Genomic DNA, 24,062 nt, shown 5'->3' on the forward strand with positions numbered 1-24,062 from the left:
GATCTATATGATTATTACTTATCATCTGTTAAGTTACACTTATTTACAAGGGCCGTATCGTAAAGAATTTCAAGATATTAAACAACGATTGTTTTTTGAGAGTAAAATGTTACACATTCTGATTTTACAAAGCAGGTGTCAGGTTCAGTTTGGTATTTGAGCTGCTGACCTGAAGCGACCAGTTATCTAAAAGTGCCTTTCACGTACACCTCGCCAAATCGCCGCTCTCCCTATGGATTCTTCACTTTCTAACACTATGTGCTGATAAAACGACAGAGGTTTTTTAAGTTCTTTAAAGTTACTAGTGGATAAATGTCTTAATTCAGCAAATGATGTGAACTTTTCTGTTCTGCTTCACTTTGTTCAGTATCTCTTGTGGTTGTATCCCTCCCCACATGAACATGTTATCAGATAGATCACCCCCTCTCCACCCTACTCCCTTTATTTGAAGTTTTATGCTCACGCTGGTCTGCCCCTTGCTGTGCCTACGCTCTCAGAGTTTCAGAAATGTCTTGTCTTTAAATCTGAACACACAGATTTACTCTGTTGCCATGGTTGTGTGACAAATGGGGCTATTCTGGGTTATTCCAAGAGGGATAATACGGACGGTCTTTCAGCCGTCACCTGACTCATTTTCCTGTGGGTCAGGGTGATCTGGGCTGATTGATTGGTTTTAATCTAATCCTCTGCTAAATAAGACTGTTTGAGAACTAGTATGAATCACCTGGCTGCTATACACAGGGGTTCCAGCCCGGGGCTGCCTATGCAAATGAGTACCCATCTCCTTGAACCTGTTCGGATAATGAGCAGCGAAATGGAGACAAAAGCAGCTCACTATACTGTAGGCACACACACATATATGTCTCCAAGGGATACTGTCACAGATGAGAGGGAGAGGAAGAAAACAGCATGTGCGAGAGATATGCACCAATACATGTGTGCACTACTGACAGTAACATTTACCTTGTTAAAATACCAACTCGTTCATAATTATCATATTCTCTCTGTGTGAGAGGTTTTAACCCTCGTGCCAGCAGGGACTGGAGGATTTTAGGTGAAGTTACTGATTAACACACACACAGCCAGAGAGGAGAAACTCATCATGAAGTCACCTCTCATTATCTGTGGTGGAATTTATGAAATATGAAAACCTGAATATTCACAGCTTTCCATGACTATATGAGACATTGCTCTCCAATTTGTGGACAGATTTTTGCCGCCAGCACAGGAAATGACAAACAAGACATTTTTCTACCAAATCAAAATACATTTTGCTGTAGCCGTAGGTGACTTCGCTGTTGCTTTGACATCAGTAGAGGATGTGAGGCTAGACGGGCTTTCCAGGGACAACAAGTTGGATAACTTGATTACGCATCATTCGGCTGAACACTTCCTGTGGTTTTTGTTCGCAACATGTTTCTGTGAGATTGCTTTTCAGTTATCATCGGAAATTTGATAAAATGTATTACTCTGGTTTAGACTTTAAGCAACTTTTCAGTTTAGATACCTTTTAAGGACTCTCAAATAATGCAGAGTTAAAGAAAAACATTTTGTTTGTGGTACTGAAAATGTTGTAAATCTTGTATCTTTATATTAGTGGTGTGTACTTGTGACTTATTACACGATTATCCAATACACTATAATAATTATATTAATTGTGTATCAAGGTGGGTCTTTCTACTTATTGTATTGTCTTAGACCTTTGCTAGTGACATACAGGAACTACATTAATAATAAGTTCCCTCTTGTTCTCACTATTATTTCAGGGATTATCTCATCATAAACTCATGAAATGTGTGTATAATCTCCTAATGAGACATCAGAGAGAAATATTGGCGATGTCAAGTTAATTTTTTTCTCATCTCATTTTCACCTTGCAACCAAACTCTGTCCAAACTGAGGTGTTTATTAAAATGCAGCCCTGCCTGCAGGTATTTTCCAATGTTTGATTTGTGGTTATAATTTTAATTGCAATAGAGGTGGAACCAAACTGTCCCCCCATTCCGCCTCTGTAGCTTTCAGTTAAGATAAGATCCCCGCCTTGAAAAATCATTGTGAATGGGGCTATAGTTACTTTGAGTAGGTGTAGATTGTGTAGATTGCCGTAGATTTTGTACATATTATATATTTTAATATGCTTGCGACACTTACCATTTTAGCTGACATTGACGTTAACTATGGGAGAGCATCGCAACAGCATATGTGGAGGGCAGGGCTCAAGGCACTTTCTCTTCAGAACACAAGTTTATTATTATTGCTCACCTTTGTAGCCAGGGTCACTGTTCCTTCTAAGCATCTATAAAATATTATGCTGAAATATTTATTTCCATATAACATATAATACACATCCATCTCGATTACATTTTTTTTTACCAGCTTTGTCAGATAAGACAGCCAAAGCAGAAGAAACCACTAACATCTATTATTAAACAATGATAAGCAAAACAGACCAGGTGTCATCTTTGGAAGGTACATTTTACTGACCAATAATCCATATTTCCCCTCACCAGGGAAATGAATAGAGAAATAGCCAACAGAAATAGCCAACGAATAGAGAAATAGCCAACGGTCCCATCATAATAAAACCTCCCCCCTGGCTTGAATGTTTTAATTATACGACTAGCAAAATGTTCTATTACCTCCCGGTGGCCTTTTCTCGTCTCAGCCTGCATGTCCGGTGTCTGATTGGGTCCCGTCTATTTCCCTGTAGTCCATCATGGAGTCAACATGCATCCACTTAACCTGCGTCTGTGTCTGGTAGCTGCTGGGATTGAAATATGCTCTCCTGCAGGATACGGAGGCAGATGAGAGTGAACCGTCTAAAAACAGGTCAGCCGCTCCTCCCTGCCGCTTCAGAGCACACTTAACATTTATGATCGTCACAGTCGCACTTCTTCACTCAGCACTGGTCTATCGTCCTGGACAAAGAACCAGGAAGTGAATAACTGGCTGGTATCAGCACCACTAAACCAATAAATTCCACAGGTCATCATCTGTTCCTGATGATGGTTCTACAAAATGGGTCACTCTCAGTCCTGCCCCTGCTCTCTATGTTATGCAACCACACTCTTAATAATTGATGATCTTGCAGCACTTAAGTGTTTTGTCTGTTAAGCATGTTACACATTCAAAATTGGAGAAGAAGTGATATGTTTTTCTTTACAAAATACTGTATCCCTCAATTATTTCCAAGTGCAAATCACACAAGCTGTTCATCATCAAGAAAATACTCCAAAGTCTGGGATGCTGCACCTGCAAACAACTGAAAATCGACATGTACAAAAGAGATCCAGGTTTTTTGTATGGATATCTGTGAGACCATACAAATGTATTCATATATCTAGCTATATTTGGCTATAACGTGTAAACCCAGGGATCTTTTCCTTCGCCACAAAAACATCTGGTCAGGGTCAGGAAAAGAGCATAAAGCACTTTTTAATCGAGTTTCTCAAACTGAATTACCTACAAAGCAGAGTAGCTTGTCGCATACTGTACTGTATGTCCTGCAGAAGAAGAGTTAGCAAGGAAGGAAAACAGAAGAAAAAGAAGAAGAAGAAGAAGAAGGGATGTTTTATTTGCTTCCTATATTCAAACATTACACAGACTCGCTCCTGGGAAACCCTTAAATTCACATCAGTTACTGAGCCTGTGCAATTCACAGTAGCTTTGTAAGAGACCTGTAAAACCAGAAGAAACTTCCTTGGGGTTTAGAAAAATTAGAAATCTATGATCTACTTTCATGCCTAATTAAGAAACTAATATCTGTGATATGATGTCCGGCTTAATCCTCAAAGTATGTGGCTAAAATATCAATCTACTGAATAAACAGAAACAGTAGTATTTACAGGATCTCAGAAGGAAGCTGTGAGAAAGAGGTATGAAAATGATCAAGTAAGAAAGTGTTCAAGAGGATGATATGTCCAGTTGCAAGATTGTGATTTAACAGACTAAAGGACACCAGTTCAAGCATCAGTTCTGCTGAAGTGCCCTTGACCGAGAAGCTGAATCTCCTGCACCCCCAGGGTGCTGCTCTGTAGTTGACCTCGTACCTTAACTGGGAGATACAAGCAGTAATTTCCCAGTAAATCAATGAAAGTGTCAGATTTTTATTATTACTGCTCACCTAGAAGCCTCCCAGGAATAGTATGATTGCAATTCTAACATCAAAATGAGCTTCATAATCTTCATGAGTCTTGACAGAACACAAGCAGCCTTTTACAAATCCAACCAAGTGAAACTGAACTGCGCTTTTGAGATAGATGAAAAAAACAAGTTCCCCAAAACGATTGGGGTATCGACAGTGTTCATCTCCTACCCTAATAGGACTTTCTGTCCACGAAGGAATTCATTTTAAGGAAGAAATTAGTGCTAAACCACTTTATTGAATTAGGAAGTTCATTAAATGGTGAAGTAACCAGACATGGGGGCTAATCAGGAACAATTAGGATGATTGTCTGCGAATAGGCATGCACTCTGAATGTGAATCTGTTTGTGTGTGTTTGGAGGGCGGCTTGAGGGACGCAGAAGCAGACAGATATAGGGGAGGGTCTCATGGGGGTTTGTAGTGTCTTTGACCTCTCTGCCAGCTGCTCTGTGAGCACACAACATTCCTCCTCCAAGAGAGAAACCAATAAGAGGAAAGTAAACATAGATAACAACACCCCTGGAGCTTGATTTAGTGCATCACTTAACTAGCTCTGAAATATAAACATGGCCACAGAGTAACTGGACCATAAGTACAGCAGGAGAGCTCAATACCAGCGCTGTACACAGTATTCCGGCCTGTCATATAGGACATGTTTTCTATAGGCTTAGGTCTGATGATTATTACAGACACAAAAACAATCTTCCTCGTTCACATGTGGCTTGAGAGATGTGACTTCAAGAAGCCGCTTTCAAAGAACTGTGCATTAGCTTCGTTCTTCTTTTCATCTCACAACTCTGTGTTTGTTTTCTGCTCGGCGGCTTTCCTGGCTGATGGCCAGAACAAAAAAAATGAGAAAACAAAGCACGGAGAAAGGAGACAGTGGAGAATCTCACTCTCAAGAGGCCAGCAGTCTCACAAAGCCGAAAAGCAAAAGCACAAGCAAATATCAAGAGGTCTGACTGGAGACCCACCTGCACAAAAGGGGCCTTTTTACCTCACTCAGTTCTGTGTGCTGGTGGAGATGAACCGCAATGTTTGTGTGAGGCATGGATACAACCTAAACAGTTTGTGCTGAGGGGAGGATGTGCTTCTGGCAAATTGCCCTTCAGTCTGTTCTCATAAGAAAAAAACCAACTGTTTCCGTCGACTGTGACAACAGCTTACTACGACCAGTTTTTACAATCTTGTCAGGTGGTGACCTCTAGTGGCCATAGTGAATTACAGCAGCAAAGGAGGAAGTCGGGCAAAGTATGATAAAGAGCAACAAAAACAGCATAGGGAGGAGGGTGAGGACGAATGACTGGCTTAAACAAGCACAGGACTTTCCATCAGGAGACAGCTGTTCATGTCTAGTGGACTGTCAACAGTCAGTCAGTAAAGTGACGTCACCTGCATACATAACTTAATTACATACGTAATGGAGATTAATAACTGAATTTACAGTGACACAGTTAGTATAACCAAAACTGGGATGTTTTCCTTAACCTAACCAAGTATGTGATGAAGGTTCTGTTCACCTATCACTGGTTCACTGCAGCAGTCACTTTGTTTTGGGAATGGTCATATGTTGTTTTGGTCGTCACTGGACCTATTCAGTCATTTAGGTTTGAGGATGCGTTGTAATATTTGTTGTTATTCCTGAGGAGAATTGGCCAACTCTGGATGTGGATGCAAAGTGGCATCATATTAATTATTCCCGCCACAACCTTAATGGGATTCAATTAGAGGACAATGATCTGTATAAGTGGTTTCCATCATTTTTTGGGGTAATTCTTTCAGAACTGAAGAAAAACAGCCTTTTTAAACACAACTGTGTTTTACAATTATGTTAAATCAAAGAATCAATAACAGGAGGAAAGGGAAATGATTTCTTCTCTGACAGTCAGCTCATGGTTCATGAATATCAGCCTGTCCCAAAACTGTGAGACACTCTTTTAAGTGAAAGGTTAATGCTCATGTTTCAGCTAGAAACACACCATCCTGCCATTACATTCAGTTCACTGTGTTCATTATTCTTTCCAACAATATATAAAACTCAGCTGGACACCAGGGGTCCTGCAGAGTTCTCTGGGAAACCTCAGAAAGTACTGTAGGAAATTGAGAGAATGACTGTCTTAAATAGAAGCAGGCAAGGCAGACTGAGGAAACATGTAGGGAAACAAAAAGGCAGATTACAACACTTCATCACAGTGGATATCAACAAAGGAGGTTTTATATGTGAGAGTAAAAAGAACAGTGGCTCCATCTTTAATTCAGGACGGGAGGGTGGTTAGGGGTCCGGCTTCATATCCAGAAGGTCACAAATTCTTCCCCGTCTTTTCCACTAGAGCTCTTCCTTCCATCTGTCTCTGCGCTGTCTCTGCCTAAAGCAAAGTCAGCACAGCCTGTGTTTACGCTTCATCTATATCAAGGTCAGGGGTCACAGATTGATCAGGAAATTAAGCAGCTGCTCTACCACAAAAAGGTGATTCCCATAACCTTTCACAGTGGAAACTAGAATGGCACTTAATAGAGCGCATACCTCCGTCAAGGCCCAAAAGTCCCCTTTAATTCAGTAAAGCCTAATCCAATATCCAATTAGTTACTGTATAGAGAATGAACAAAGACCAACCCTTTTAATAGAGTCTACATCTAATTTTACTCACTCCACATATATACGCCATTCATTATTCCCTGAGAAATTAGGGAAGTGGGAATGAAAGTGAAGTGAAACGATGAAAAACAGCCTCACCTCACAATGTTAATGTAAGTGAGAAAATTGTTTTGAATCCATCCATTTATCCAGATCCACACCATCCAACCATGTTCGGTGGAAATCAGTTTTTGTGTTGGTCAAAACAAACCAACCATGCGGAGGCAATTATGGTAAAAGGTTAAAGTGTGAATGGCTGTATTTATATGATGCTTTTATCTAAAGGACTTAACAGTTTGTCATTCAGCATTTTGCTTACATACACGATCACGGCAGCGAGCAACCAATCGAGGTGCCGACCTGACCAGTGGGAGCAAATTGGGTTTTCTTTGTATTTTGCCTAAGGACACTTTGACAGGAGGAGCTGGTGTTTCCAGAGCCACTGCAAGAAATGTTGCAGTGCTCACCAGAATACTAAAATCTAGCCAGAAGATGGTTTCATCATTAAGTGTATGACTGGACAAAAGTTAAATTAATATGATTTCGTTAAACATGACTCTACATGAAAATAAAAACTCATCTGCCATATTCTACTTTCACTAAACTTCACTAAACGAAAAAAAAAACAAGTTTAAGCCCACCGTATTGTCACCCATTGCTTTTTTTTTTTACTATTTCTAAGCCACAAGTTTGGCATAATGGCTGTCGACATCACCATCTTGGTTTTATAGAGCCGGAAGTGATATCTGGATGAGTGGGTATAGCTGGGGAGGATATCCTGATTGGATTGACCCGAGGACACACTTCTACTCTAAATGGAATCATAATTTACAACATTACCATCACCATAAACTCATTAGGAGACTATTTACTGAGGTAATAAATCAGATGAGAAGTAGGGTCATTTTCTCATAAGCCTGTATACAATCTGAGTTCTTCTTTAGAAAGATTTTAGGTTTGAATCACTTCCGCACCGGTTTCACTTTGAGATGTGGAAGCTCCGTACAGCGCCTTGGTCTGCTGGTCTGGACTCTGGGTCTGTAACAATTAACGCTGGCTAAGTCAGTGCTATATAGCCAAAAGGTAATTATTGAGGCAGTGTAATTTCTCTTTCAGCAGGGACATCATTCTTTAAAACGTAATGATAGCTTAAACTGGCCATAATTTTAAATTTAAAGGAGTCATTGTTTTGAGTTAAGAGTTTGGCCGTGATCACAGACATGTGCCGATGCTCACAGGTTTGATTGAAAACAGCTAGGCTCATCCTGCATCCCTGCTTTCAAAGTCATCCCTAATACAGGAAATCATTACTAGAAGAAGATGATGATGAGGCAGCTTGAGGGAAATTGTGCACACTTGAAAATTAAATCACATCTCTTCATCACAGTTTGATAAGACCTTAAAGACGGTCCAAGGGTGGATTTCTCCTTTAAACGTCCCCGAATATCTTTTGAAGCAACTACTGATCCCGAGAAGGAAGAAGCTGTTGTCTTGCCAGCGGTAAGAATCAGTGACAGCACACCTCCCCCTCTGGGGAGAGACGTGAGATATGGCTGCGGAGCGGTGGCGAATAATAAAAGGAAGACAGAACGTTCCTCCAGCCCTGGATTCACAGTGACATCCACCAACTGGCATGGACCCTACAGCAAGATGGAGAAAGACCCCAGGCCCCCAGGCTATGGGTGTAGGTTATAGGCAATAGGTTCAGTACAGAAAGGACACCCATCTTCATCAACACACACACAAACGTATGGACACACTCACACATCTATTTATAGGTGAGATGATATCTCACCCCACTCCCCGGGCACACAACGAGGAAAATTAATACAAAAACTAGGCGACTCGTGGTGACAATTGGTGACAGTCCCCGGAGTTCTCTCTCTCCCTTGGTCTATTTACTCCCGCTACACTATTACAGCCACATTGTCCACCCTCCTCACACCCACTATAACCTCCTCTTCCCCTTCCTATCTGTGGAAAGAGACAAAAACTCTACTTCACACCTCGGCAGAGGTGTCCAATTCAGACTGTCCCTTATGGTCACACACTTCCCTGGAACAGAGTATTTTCATTCTGCCTGCAGTGGGGCTATTTTCTGCATCCGTCTCAGCAAGCCCAGGCCGCCTCCTTCTCACTTCCATGCCCTGGTGGAAGTGTTCAAAGATGGCTGTGGGTGGAGGCAGCGGAGATCTAAGGACTGAAAAAGGCATTTTGGAGCACGAAGGGTGGAAGACAGGGCAGTGGGTTTGTTGCAACCCCTACATGCACCCGTGTGATCAATATGCAGAAGCACTGGATGAGCTACTAGCCACTAAGTATAGTGACTCTGTCAGCAACTGCTGTGGTCTCCAGAGCTCCACTACGATTGATCTGGTGAGCTGGTGAGAGGTGAGAGGCAATAAGAGGAGCTGGTCTCCATACTGTGGTTTATAACCACACATGAACACACACACACACACACGCGCAAACACACACACAGACTTCCTTTTTGTTCTTCACTTGGGAGCACGAAGGTAAAAGAGTAAACAAAAAATGAACAGTAAAACTAATAAATACGGTGGACACTTGAGCAAGTAATACAGTCAAAATGAGTGTGGACATAAATGTTGATGGTTTGTCCAACACTTAGGTCCAGATTTAATTATCTCAACTATCAGACGGATTGCCATGAAATTCCTTGCAGAAGATCCTGATATTCACATTTTTGGTTTCAAGTGAAATGTCTCAACGACATGGACAACTAGGTGATCACTTAACTTTACATCTATCATTATCATCAGGTTAAAGGTTTGTCAGAGGCCAAAGTGACGTCTTCACATTCCAAAACTTCAAAGACTCTTCATTCATTATCATGAATGACAGAAAAGAGCCACCAAACCTTGTATTTAAGAAGCCAAAACCAGCAAATGTTTGACATGTATGCAAAAAAAAACAAACACTGAGGTGAGTTATCAATTAGAAAATGTTCGTTTTGCTCAATTATACATCTAATCATTACAGCTTTACTATAAGATGATGGTGCCAGCTAAACATCAGCATGTCATTGTGAGCATGTTTGCTCTGCCTGCCTACATTAGCACTAACCTCAGAGCACCGCCCTGTCCAAATGCAGGGGCATACTTTCACTGTTATTGTAAGTTGTTAAAACAACAAGACTGTATCATGCTGCAACTGTATTTGTCTTTTTTTTTATTCTTTTTTGTTTCAACCCTTTTAGACTTACTGCACACCCATTAGTATTTAACAAAGAGCCTTCGATTCAGCTTGGAAAATTGACTTTAGTAGACTCATTTATTTCAGGGAAAGACGGCTAAGAATAATGGGTTTTCCTTTCACTCCAACAGAGTAATACTCAGAGTAATACATTCCCAGTGTGTCTTTGTCCTGAAATATGTACTTTTAAAAAGCAGCCTGAATCTTGGTTAAGGATTTACATTTAAGAATCCGGCTGAGTTAATGGGGATTCCTCTAATCCCCAAAGAAGCTTACACAAATGTAGGTTCTCAGAAAAACAACATTAACCTGCTTATTTGAGATCATGCCATCACGCTGAGTGAGATGCATAGTTCCTCCAGAGCTCTTTATGCAGCATCCGACGAGGAAACTCAATATGCCTTTAAGGCCTCGAGTAACCACTCTCTGAAAAAGTAAACAGTACCTTTACAGCAGCTGTGAGAATTCCCTCTGAAGACTGATCTGACAGAAAGCACAAGGCCATTAAGAAAACCATCGGAGAGGTTTGCAGTCAATTAGTCCTGGCCATTAAATCCTCAAAATTCAGTGAACCGTTGCACGGAAATAAGGATATGGAAATACATGAATACGAATAGTGATTAAGTTTAAACAGGCAGACAGATCCCTCCTCTAATTGAGATCTTAATCTGCGAGTCTAATGTTAGAGATATTCACATCTCTGTCCTAATGAGATACAATTAGGAGGGGAGGTGGACACAGTAGCAGGGCGACAGAGAAAGACCAGACTGTCTCGTCGTCTCTGCTGCAGGCCTCTCACGTGCAGGGCGCCGCAAATACATAACACATATTAAGTCTCAACACACAACTGGAGTTTCTTTGCACTAGCAAACCTGGAGGCATTTAGTGGGATCGAGAAGTTATTAGTGAATCATTTCTGACCTGTCAAGTGAAGAGGGCTTAATTCACCGGAAGTGGCATTTTGTTAAGAGCCTCAGCGGTATAATGAGGCTCACATAAACACCAAACCTTTGGCACACCATTAGAATTGTGCCTATGTCCCTGTGGCATTCTTACAGAGACATGTCAATCCAATTCGATGCCCGCACATAATTAAAAGTTAGGAAAGGCAGCAGCAGAAAAAAAAAAACGTTGTACCCAACGACACAAAAATGTGTGATTAATGTCGCAGCGATGTGATTAATGCAGCAGTAATGACTTCTGTCGAGTGTTTTTGCGAGATGTGGCTGAGGAATGAAATGACAGACAGGGCACGCTGACAGGTAGAACTCTGAGTTAAAGAAAAGTCCTGCACAGAATAGAAAAGGTTATAGGTGATGAAAATAATTCCTCCCACACATCAAAATACATTTCTAAAAGAGAGAAACAAAATTCTGTTGATCAGGCTTCACTTTTTCATTTATTGTCCTTCACAAAGTCCCAGCCTGCCTGGCCTCATAGCCCCAGAAATGAGCCATCAGGCATTCTACCACCTCTCTATGAATAAACCATGGGTACCAATCCTTGGCATTCACACAGGAAGAGGGCATACACCAGCTCGAAGCACACATGTGGCCATGGTGTACACGCCAAATTAAATGCAGCTGACAGGAACACAACAAAAAAGGGACTTATTAACCTCTTCAACTCTAATTTTTCTCTTCTGATTTTGACTTAATTTGCATTAAAGTAAAAAAAAAAGAAAAAAGGTCACACTCCCAGTATGTTCTGTACAATCTGCTTGTTTCAATATTTAATCTGTGCCATGTTTCTTTTAGCAGCACCATCACATCAAAAAGAGCACTTTAGGTGTCTTGTGCATCGCTTTATGCCCACACACATTTCTCCATGCGCAACCTGACATATTTGGTGTCTCCAGTAACCCTTTGGTCCTTGAGCATAATTTAAAATATGATTCTGTGGGTTTGAACAAGACAGCGTGCTTTTCTAAAAGCCTCACCACAGAGACCCATGATTGGTACAACTAATTGTCACAAGTCTTCTTCTGAGACCATCTTCATTCTTTTTATAATTCCTCACCTCCACTCCTCCTTTCTGCTGGCCATGTGGATGATTGAAAATCCCCAGAGCAGAACACTAAAACCTCAAAATCCTCCTCGTGTCTTGCAGCTCAACATGGCATCTCCTTAACTAGAAAGCCTATAGAGCTGAATTAAAGAAAGACAAAGAATTGAATATAAAGCACTTCAGCGTTGTCAGGTCATGCTGATCATAGTATGGATCCACACAGTCTTGAAAATGTATAATGAGATTGGAAACAGAAGAAACTGACAGTTAGTGTATGAAAGCCATGTTCCTGTCCTTTTGCCAAGGAGTGAGAGAACATATCTGACTTGGTCTGTCTGCTAGCAAGCCAGTTTTTCTCCAGAGAGAGTTGAGGGTAATGTGTTGAGCCAATACTTTAGTTTAATAATGTTTTTTCTTCCCAAGGTTCATTAAAAATGTGTTCTATTGTTAAGTGATCAGTTTGTTATTGACCTATAAGTTGTCAGCTTCTGTGTATAATATATTATACAGATAACTGGATCGAATTAGTGGCCTTTTGGTCATCTGTGCAAGATGACTAACATTTAGGTAGCAGCCTTGTAGTGGACGTAGTAATTATGATGGGAGCAGAGCATGAAGTCAGGTAACATAGCATAAAGGGCGAAGTATGCAAATGCAGGGATCTGGATGGCTCCGACACATGTTCGCTGTACAGACTTTCACCCAGGAGGCCACTTTTCATGTCACGTGTTAAACTAAAAGTCAACACTGATTAATTTTAAATAACCCCACAGATTTAAAGCAAGCATTGGCAAGTCGCTCTAAAAACTTCTTTTACATATACATATTTGAGAAAACCTTATTAAAGCTGCTGTAAGCATTGCTGTTGCTTCGGCTAACCAAGCTAAGTCAGTTAGCATGAGGCAAACACCTCTAGCAGTAAGGAGTTTTTCACTTTTTCACTTGGTATACCTTTCTGGACAGAGGTACGCTCAGCTATTTTGCTTGTGTTGTTATGATTGTGGTATTTAACAGAGTTGTTTATTAATTTATTTTATCAGACTAAAAAACTAAGAGGGCTTGTTGAACGTAGCAAAACGAGTTGCTAACACAACTCCCAGCTGGCCAGTGGGAGCTATTGGGCAGTTGTAACCAGGAAGTTTTGGTTCCTAAACCTAACCAAACTGCAGCCACTTCCCAACATTAACCTCATTATGACGAAGGTCCAGTATGCCTGCTGCTACTGTAGTATTTTCAAATGGTCAGTGGCAACTATGGTATGGTCTACTAGGCTATAAGGATGTGTTCAATTAGTGACTGAGGTTTCTTCACTGAGCAAAGTGTTTTTTATATTTCATGGTTATTTCATTTTAAACTAATCGTGGTGATGAAATATTAGAAAACCATCTAATAGTTGAGACATTTCACTGAAACCCAGAAATGTCAACCTCAAATTGGCATGAAGGGGGAAAGTCTGAGGATGACCAAAATAATTTGGGTTCATGGTGGCGGTGGAAAGACCAACTGACTGACAGACGTTGCCATCCTGAGAGCCAGGGCAACAAAAAAATTCAAATTAAGAATAAAGGGCGAATGAACTTGTGCTTAAAAAAAATGCAAATATGACTTTCAACAGATACTGTAGATTCATTCTAAAACGTGCATCTTTTCTCCAAAGGAAAAGCAAAAAAAAAAAAAAAAATCTGCCCTGCATGTGTAGCTGTCGAGGAACACAGTTGGTCAAAACAGAAGGCTGAATGCCAAGATACAGTTTCCCGCTACACATGCCTCTTTCAACTCTCCATATCAGCCGATGTTTCACCCATCACAAGACATAGTCCTCAATGCAATAGTATTTGCAGTATCTAATTATGGCACGGCACAGTGACTAATACGAGTTTAATTCTATTTGAGTCTTTCAATTAACCCCCATAAAATGCTCATACAGCCCACAGAGCGGTGATCAAGACGACAAACAAACTTCACTTCCATGGCCGCAATCAATGTGAGTGGAACAGAGAGAGGAAAACAGGAAACTGGAGCTGGTCTTCTGACTAATGGCATGTTTTTAAAAGGGAACAAAGATAACAATTTGCCTCAGCCATACGCCTCCATCCCAGAGGACCATGGAAGAAAACGCAGGGAGGGATGATCCGGTGTCAGCTATAAGACAAAAGCTGTTTGGTCTGGGTAGAAAGTCTCTCTAGCCCTGCCACTGTCCACGGGGCAAAAGCCGTGTTTAAACCAAAAACCACCCTCTATTAGCGCTCTGTCAGCATGGCACAACGGCAGCCTAATGGTTACAATTAACAATCCCTTCTGCTGACAGAGCTCCTATCTGACTGCGCCGCCTTTCAGTCGGATCCTGCCCCTAATGACTGTGTTTTATGGGCGCAGTGAAAGAGAAACCCTGACCAAGAAATGTGGAGAATACAGGCAGAACAGATTTATAGTGGAAAATGAGATGGGAGCTGAGGATAAATCTAAAAGTTCAAAGTGCCTCGGGAAAATAACGGAGAGTGTGACTCTCGGGTTTAGACAGGAGATAGTATGCTGTACTGTGATAAGCTGTAGATACAGCCAGGTTCAAGGAAAGCACTATTATATCATAAGAAAAGTACAAGATAAAAACAAGCAATTCAGTTTTAGGGTTTGTTGCACTGATGAACTCAAACGCCAGCTCTTTAAAACAACTTTACCAAAAGCCATATTTGATCTGTTGCCCAATTTCTTCTTAAAATGACTAAGGTGAACAATACTCACAGACACCAGATAAAGTTCATATTTTTCCATCGATCTGTAAAAATGGGTTTGCTTTCGTTTCAGTAAGTGAACCCCAGAGAAAGTGATTACCACAAGCTGAGCAAAAGTGCAATAAACTCCCGCTTTACAGAATGTTGTTTGTTTCACTCCAATTGGCCACAAATTTTGCTCCAATCCTCTCAAACAAAGAACAATCTGTGAAAAAGGCGTAGTGACTTCTACAGTCTTGGATGCAACGTTAATTTAATAAGGCACAGTTCTTTTGTAATTAGTAAGCAGGTCAGGGAAATACTTTTTTAGCCGCGTTAAAGTTGCCATTGCTTTCCTTTGATGCTACTTCTATAGTTATTTAGTTATTCAGAATGACACTTTCGTGGATATTGGCAATCAGAGGCAGACAGGCCATCTGGAGAAGTGGGAGTTTTCCTGGTGGGCTGGTCGACCAGTGGGCCGGCGATGAGTCTAGCAACACCAATGTAAAATCAGGGGGGAGAAGAAAAATGTCTCATGTTGTTTGATCCTTCATTAGGCTGAACCGGCTGGCTCCTTACAGATGTGAGTCTGGCAGCGTTTGAATTCCCATCTCATGAGTCCACCTCTCTTCTCCTGCCAACTTCACTTTGGTGCATTCTGCCTCGAAAAATCATCGAACAATGACAATGGCAAACTTTTTTCTGTTGTGAACTGCTGCACGTTGGAACAACAAGGTACAAACAAGGAGTTATATATGGAGAGTAACAAACAATGACATCTCCGAATTCGGTCACGTACAGACTTAATGACTCAAAATGTATCTATCACAACATGACAGCAACACTTTGTTGCCTTAACACCTTCACAATCATGCTGATGGTACAGTGTCTTGTAACAGGGTGAATGGTGTCTCTGTCACAGCTATCACTTGTTTGTGCATTATGCAACTTCAGTGACATTACATGTTTTCAACATTGATATAATGTGATGAGTTTTGTTTGTAGTCAGCACCTACATTACAATAAAGACCTGGGATTTGTCTTTGTAACAGTGATGTTGCACTCACTATGTGTTTAATTACTTGAAAACGCTGCTTACCCTGTTCTTCATTCAGACTCAGTCTTAACCCACAATTTCCATGATGATGATTAATCTTGTAATTTATCATCTGAATTTATCAATTGAAATGGTTTGCTGACCAATTACTAACTTAGAAAGTCAAACCTCCTTATCGAGTCAGTCTTTAGGTAAGTCCTAAAATGAACCTGACTGAACTGCTGCCAACAACAAAACATTACCTCACAGTCACAAAAGGTCCATATGTGCCTAAAGGTTGACTGAAACTCGGAGTCAAAACGAGCAGACCCTAATCATGCTGAGTGAGATCATATGATCGAAAGCTGCAACTACAGCTTCTAAAGTCGCTAAACAGTAGTTCATTTCACTTGATATGTGAGCCATTTTGTACCTTTTTATTTTGACATTTCTATTGACTTGTTGATTTGGTAACACCCACTGCTAAATGAAAAAGTTATTTTTGTTTAATCTGAGAGAAGAACATATTCATAATATGTTATATTTGATTGAAGCATAAAAACAAGCAGATAGCAAAGAACCCCACAACCTTTTGTCGTTCCTCTTCTCGTACTTTTCAAACTCCTTTATTTAAAAAGCAGACCATCTTGCTCCAGGGGACTCTCAAGTCTGACCCGGCAACCTTCATAAAGCCTATTCAATTTGGCCACACCTCACTGAGTTTAAATTACTATTTAAATACCTAAAGAAAATCCTCATCAGAAAAGCCCTGTGTTAGAGCAGAACCTCTCTATAAGTGCTCCTTTCACTGCTCTCCATCACTGTTTCTGTCCAAAGCGTCTCTCCAGCCACTGTCACTCTGATAGCTACTCATTATGAGCCATCTCTGGAGGTTAAACTTTAACTTCCAGTAGCAGCCCTCCTGTCTGTCACTCAGTTAATCCTCTGAGCTTTCTCCCTTTGAATACCTACTGACTTTTATGACACTGAAGCTACACAAAGACATCGCTCTCTATTGTACAAAGTGGGCTTTATTCTGACAGTTTGCGAACAGTATGTACAGCGTTGTATTCAGACTGTACTTGGGCTGTCCAGAATGTCATTTCTAAAATATATACATTTGAAGCTTGATGCTTTTTTCAAATGATGTTTTTCGCTGTCTGTCAATACATTTTACGACCTCATCACCCTCAAACAAATCTTCAATATAAAATATAGTGAACTGGATAAAACACAGTCATAAGCGCCAAGGGATTTTTTTAACAACTTAAAGCAGAAACTGACAATTTTTCATGGTTCTTTTTGAAGATCACAAGTTGTTTATGTCATGTATACAAAGTAACAAATGCTTTTTTGATATTTTTCAAGATATTGAGAACATTTTCTCAAGACCTCTAGAAAACAAGCTTCGTTATCATTATCTTAACCTGACAGTTTGGGGCTTCCATATTCTTCAGCATTACACTGACTGTGCAATCAGTCCAGTGCTTCATGATGGTAAAATTAAGCAAAAAAGTTATCTTTTGCAATGTAATGTAATATAACAGTATTAGAGCTGAGATAGATTTTTTATTATTGTGGTTATGTAAATGTGAGTTATGGTGTCGTTAGACTGCCTCGTTAGAGGTGAGCGATTCTGGAGAGTCTTGTTCCCAGGTGATCAAACACCGAGCCACCATCCCAAATACTCGTTATTTAATGATGTGGGAATGAAGCTCGATAATTAAATATCTTGCTCAAGAATCCCTGAATAGGTGTGGATGTTAATTTCAATTCAGATGTCAGCGTTATGAATTAAGCTTTGGACCTCTCAGTACAGCCCGTTACTGTACTGTATAATGATGATGCTGAATTCCTTGAAAATGTAATCTTAGCATTTCCTGACGTAAAAACTCGTTTACTAACCTATAACTGCCCAGGAGAACTAACTATGCCACACTGATAGGACGGACATATGTCCATTAAGTGCAGTAATACTGCATTTGATATGGCTGACATTTTCATTTTGGACCTTTTCTTTCAGGTCTTTCCATGGTCACACTCTCAACTTGTCAACAAATCACTAATTAGAGTCCCTCAGGAGACGAGGCAGGTCTACGCCAGCAGCAAAGTTGCTTTCAGTCAAGACCCTGAGAGTGCCACACACACATGCATTATTTAGTCTTAGAGATTTTGGATGCAGCTCCAAGCAATAAATCAATACATCTCCTCAACCCGAGCTGTGAAGTGCATGAAGGCTTTGTCAGTCCATAGATGTACCGCCTGTCCGATAAAATTCAGCGAGACATGAGTCAGTTTCACTGGAGCACATCAAGCCGTGGCTTCAGACAAAGCTGAGGATGCGAAGGAAAACCTGCAGCTTGTCAGGTAGTTTTTATGGTTTTCCACAGGTGCTGACAGGGACATAAATGATGGAAATGTCAACACTGACTGCTTCTTTCAGGGAAACACATGGCACAAGCCTGACAGCCTTCCTTAAAAGACACCGCTGCACAGAGATTTGAGGAGAACTGAAGTGCTCAGCAGCTCTCTCTAACAACCCACGACACAATGACAGCAGCTCAGTAGCACACAGTCACAAAATGCATAAGTAGGATGTGTGAGACAAGACAACGCACTGCTGAGGTATGTTTGACTGCAGATGTCAAACGTTCTTGTGTATGTTTACCCGTAAAAAGGGATCTCCATACTTTTAACGAGGAAGTCATCATTACAGCGCTACAGTTTCTGGTGTCATGGCAGGTCAAAAACACAGGAGCAGGTAAAGTGCGAAACTTTTAGCAAAAAGAACCATTGTTTTAGGAAAAGTCTTACAGTTCAGGCAGTTCCGTACCTCACAAACTTAAAAGTGTATCCGAGTGAGAGGCGCAAAGATCCATCAGTCTGTAAAACAGATCTAAAGCTACAGGATCTTTTACAGCATCCTCCTCACGGTTGCCTTGTTGGGCCAAGACAGGTAGGTGCTCCATCCTGTCAACTGTCTGCCAACTTCCAGTTATCGGGTTTAGTCGGTTGTGTTTTACTTCTGCTCTGGGCAGCTGACTTAACGGAGCTTGTTGCCAGGGCAACCGCCTCTGCCAAAGATCCCCCTCTCTGTTTTTTTCACGGAAAGCGGATACTTTGATAATCTGAGGGATTGCAGAAGACGTGGGGGGAGTGTGGAGTGGCTGCCAAATGTCTTTTGAAGCACGGGAGCTCTCTCAAAACAGCAAAATGAGAGCAGAAGAAGAAATGCCACCAGTGATACTGTGTGTTGTTGAGATGTTTGTGTCAGCCTCTCATTTGTAAGAGGTGTTTTATCAGCAAGTCTTTCCATTAGATATGAATAATGTACAATTATGTCATGATGATGTTTTTACTGATTTGTAATTGATCTTTTATTCATTTTAGTTAAATATAGAGGAGAGCACTTAAAGATCAAATGCAGAGCTACTGAGAACAAAATTCAAGCCAATTTGATAAAAGACACACTGTCCAACCACGAGGCAACGTCCCAAGCTGGAAAATGAAGCCAATGCGGAAGTGCCACAAAATGCACTTAATCGGCCCGCGGCTTGAGGCTGGCTCCTAAAAAAAAAGTTGATCTCTGCGTACCTACATATTAAAATGCCCAACTTCACAGCAGTAATAAACAAGATACGAACTTGGGACGAAAACACTTTGAATCACACTGAGGCTTGAAGTTATGCATTATTAAAGGCGTGTCCATTTTGAGTGACAACTATCTTCCAGCTGCCTAGCTAGCTGTCAACATCCTTGATTCATTCGGCTCCTATTTTTGGATTAGCCAGGAGTGAAGCTCAGTGTCATGTTACACGTAAATACATTACTGAAATATTACTCAAGTAAACACACAAGTAACACTACTGGTATTAAACTCAGAGGCCTACCTCAGTAAAGATACAAAATATATAAATGATATAAAAATGATCTGGTGTCCCTGCTCAGTTTTAATCCAATCTGGATGGAGATCTCCATAAAGAGGTTGGCCTGTCTGTTTGTGAGCACAAAAAGAGCAGGATCCTTCTGTTTTGGGCCGAAGACTATGGCTCTGTGTTCATGTGGTGATGCAGAGAGGAGGAAGTGGATTGCTGACTGCAAAAACAACAGGAGGTTAGCTCAACTGACTATGACACTCACAGCAGCTTTACTTTACCTATTATGTTTCATCCAACATTGTCGTGCAGATACAAAGCACAGCTATGTGATAGGACTGATCTTAAGGGATATGTTTTTGTACAAAGATCAAGTTTGACTCAATACTGTCAATACAAGATTTGTGATCAACTGTTTGGTGTTTTCAGGTTCTGAAGAACTGCTTTCTGAATGTATTCAGCAGGGTTAGGCTTAGGGTTAGGGTTAGACAGCAGCTCCCTACTTTGAATGTTGTTCCTTTCTAAAAGGGGGAACAAATCTATCTTATTTATCTATGAAAATCCAGCTAACAAGAATATCTCTTTGGGCTAATGTTTTTCATCTTCATCCTCATCACCAAATAAGGTTTTGCCCCTGAGTCAACATCATCATCCTAATAGGATTTGGGCAGATATGAAAATGATTTTAAATATGCCAGGGAGATGACGAAACACTTAAGAGATGATTCACAGGCCTGGCTGATGGCTTGCCAAGAATAAAATTAAATAAGATCAAAAAGGCAGAAAACCCCGCACAGAGAGACATCTGAGTAGATTCCCCCGCTTTCCGATGGACGGTTTTATGAAATGGAATCAAACACTTCTAAAATAAAGTGTTCCGTTCCTTTACTTTTATTTGCATTTTAGCATATAACAGCACAGAATGTTGATAGTGCCATAATACCAGAGAGTTGTGGGGAGACAGTAGAAACTAAAGTAGATGCCAAATCGGCAAGCAACATTATTTTTTGAACATGCAAAACTTTAGAGTAAGTTATGAGCACACAGGGTCGTTTATATCTCTACCTCATTACATTACATCTGGTAAAGTAAACAGAAAACACACAGTCCAGTTGCCCGTGGGTAGGGAAACACGGAAAATGAGCATATATGCAAATGACTCCGGGAGAGGAGAAAATGTAAATTTGTTCCCTGCTCTCCACATAAAACAGAGGAACAATTTATCTTCATTTTCAGCCAAATATGAAAAAGTTCCCCAGACATGAAAATATGGAGAACAATAAGCTGCCAACGAGTCTCAGGGGACAGTGGATCCATATGAAAGTATTCCTCATAGCCGACGCTGTGCCGGTGACAGGAGGGAGATGTATGGAGCCGCAGCAGATTGTTCTGTTCTCAACAGTGGCAGAGTGATGGCGTAATGTCACGTTATTAATGGACAGCAAACAGGGAGCACCCTGGATTGCAGATCAACGCCTGATTAAAACTGTCAGATGAAGTGACGAGAGATGTAACACACGTGCACACACACACACACACACACACACACACACACACATTAAGTCACAATGTGAGGAATGTAGCTGAAACAAATTCATCTTCCCACTCAATGTGTAAGGGTTCCAGGAAAACACTATTTATAGTACTTTCTCTCCGATTAGAAGACATGTGCAGAAGCAAAGCAGCCCACCCACACACACACATACACACACACACACAAAATGTAACCCCTTTCTTTTTCTGATATCATCAAATCACCCGTTTTCCGCTCAAAATGCACTGATATATGTGGAACAGATATATTACACAATACATTGTGTAATATGGAAAATACGTTGTTCATCTGTGATCAACACGCACATCAGCTTCATTACACAACACAAGACAAAAAAAGCTAAATGAGACTGTATTCAGACATAGTTTACTTGACATACGACAGAGTAAAGTCAAAAAAGCAAGCACGTCTTAAAGGGACAGCTCAACCAAGTTTCAAAAACCCTGTGAGTTGCCAGGTTTTCGAGTTAGCTCTCCGAGAGATATCTGCCTTCTCTTGAATAAAATAGGACTACATGGCACCCCGCTTGTAATGCTCAAAGCACCAAAACATTTAGGAAAACTCAACACCAATGCCTTTGAAATCAGTACCTAGCCAAGTAACTCAAGATAAGGCTAGCTCACTGAGCTAACAAAGCTTGGTATGTTACAGCTCAGCTTAAGAGGTAACAATGATCACAACCAGTGCTGCCATGAGATTTTTTTTATTGAGATTAAAGATACTATCAATCTGGGTTAGATAAATCAAGTCTGAATTTGGTCTATTTAGAAACAAAATTACCTCTAAACAAGGAACAACCCATGGTAATTTAAGGTGTAAATGCCTGGAAAAGGCACAAGAATGCTTTTAGATAGCAGGCAGGCGACCAAACTAAACTCGCAGTGCGTTCGAAGACAAAGTGTGTAGGATTTAGTAGCATCTAGCTGTGAGGTTGCAGATTTTTAACAGAGTGAACACTCCTCATCTCACTGTCACCTGTGATGGCCATTACAAAGCGAATAAATACAAATAAAAAAGCAAAAAGCAAAAGGCTTTCTCTGGGGCCAGTGTTTTGTTTGTCAGTTCTGGGCAACTGGAGAAAAACGGCAGTGCAACATGGTGGACTTCATGAAAGAGTACTTGCTTTTCTGAAGATATAAATGACTCATTGTAAGGTAACAAAAGCACAAAAATTAGTTGATTTCACACTAATTAAAACTTAATTACCAATATAATATTTCATTTTTACAAATAAACACCCCTGAATCCCACCAACTCCTAAACACTGGACCTTTTAAAGGCCACCTTAATGCACCTACAAGTGCTGCAGTGCCAGGAGCTCAAGACTCAAATTGCAATTTGAAAATAAATGACTTGAACAACGCGCTCCATTATCACAAAGTTGACCTGTGCCACATTTTCTGGGGCTCATCTGTATGTTATCCACCTCATTTCAGATCTGCCTTCACCGTCATCATCACTGGTCTGCAGCACAGCTCACTGGTGTCCTGATGCAAAGTGTGTCTGCTCCTCCGGGCTTGAACTCAAGAGGTGCCGTAAGCCACATATAAGAAGCCATAAAATATACACACACACAGAGGAGGACGAGGAGGAGGGTGTCTGACGGTTTACATGGCAAAAAGCGCTCCTCACCGCTCAGCTCATGCGGCACTCTTCATTGCACTCGGATGAATCCCATCACCTCCTGCCATCCTGCTCAGCAAACCGCTCAGTGCCATGAAGACTGTTATGGTATTTCACACCCTGCCCTGCTCTGCCTCATTCCTCTGAGCGACAGCTTCATGAATGGCATTAATAAATTGAGTCGCCCTGTTAGCCGTCTTCACTTCAGTTCACAGAGGAACAGGCACTCGGTCGGCGTTTGTGAGGGTCCTGAGGTCCGAGGGGGTAAGGTTTGTCTGAAGCATTTTATCAACTTTTAAATGCCCGCTGTGCGGCCGGAGCATGTACACTACATTAAGTTCTCATTATTCTGTGGCTCACTGAGGCATGTCAGAACGACACTGGTCTGTATTTGTTTAGTTGTTGGCGTGATTGTGAAGGCACGGTGCAAAGCGTGGGCATACACAAGACAACCTTTAATGCTTCAGCAGAAGATGCAGTTTGACTCTATTTACATTTCCTGTGATCCACCATGTTCTAAACTCTGCACCTGATCCCGAGGCACATGATGCTTACCAAGTTCACTCACTTTATCTCACAGCATCATCCGTGTTTCTAAAAGACCACTGCTGGCAGACGTCTATAGACTGCCTCAATTTGTATTCCTCACTACCCCACATGTAGCCCGCGTGTACAGAGGCAAGTTCGTCTTACTTTATAGGTGGTGGACCAAATGTGAAAGCATCAATTTTAATCATTTGTCTCTCGGGGGGTTCACAGGGCTGTTTGGCTCTGCCTCACGCTTTGACATCATTTCTGTGTAACATTAACCTTTCCTCTGGTTCCTGATGCCTCCAGCCCCCGCGGACAAACAAGAAAATTAGAGCGGGCATGGGAGGGGAAGACAGGCCAATAAAAGGACACAACCAGGGGTAGTAGTGGTGAAAGAAGATCTATGCGGAGAGTGAAGGGCAGAGGAGGTGGAGAGATGTGCCTTAGACTGCTGATCCATGACCTGTGGCATGGTGAATGTTAAAATACCACATCTGCCCCTGAGATGAAACGCCCTCCTCTCTCCCACGCTCTCCACACAGCTCAATGATTAACATCGGTGCCGGGGCCACGCACCGCTTAAAGGAACATGAAAGTGTTTATCGTCTCATTGGAACAGATCTTTACATATTAATTGGATGGTGTCACTGTTAAACAGCTTTCCTGGTATATTTTAAGTCCTCGTTTCAGTCATCTTAACAAAATGTCAGCTCAAATTAAAGAAAG

At 41.1% G+C, this 24,062-nt stretch overlaps 1 protein-coding gene across 1 annotated transcript in view; it reads right to left on the minus strand.

Moving 5' to 3' along the window:
* Window positions 1–24,062, minus strand: part of tex264a (testis expressed 264, ER-phagy receptor a) — an 83,377-nt gene that overhangs the window by 11,032 nt on the left and 48,283 nt on the right. The window lies entirely within an intron of this gene.

Source organism: Acanthopagrus latus, chromosome 6, assembly GCF_904848185.1.
Source record: "Acanthopagrus latus isolate v.2019 chromosome 6, fAcaLat1.1, whole genome shotgun sequence".
In the NCBI taxonomy this organism is placed as follows: Eukaryota; Metazoa; Chordata; class Actinopteri; order Spariformes; family Sparidae; genus Acanthopagrus; species Acanthopagrus latus.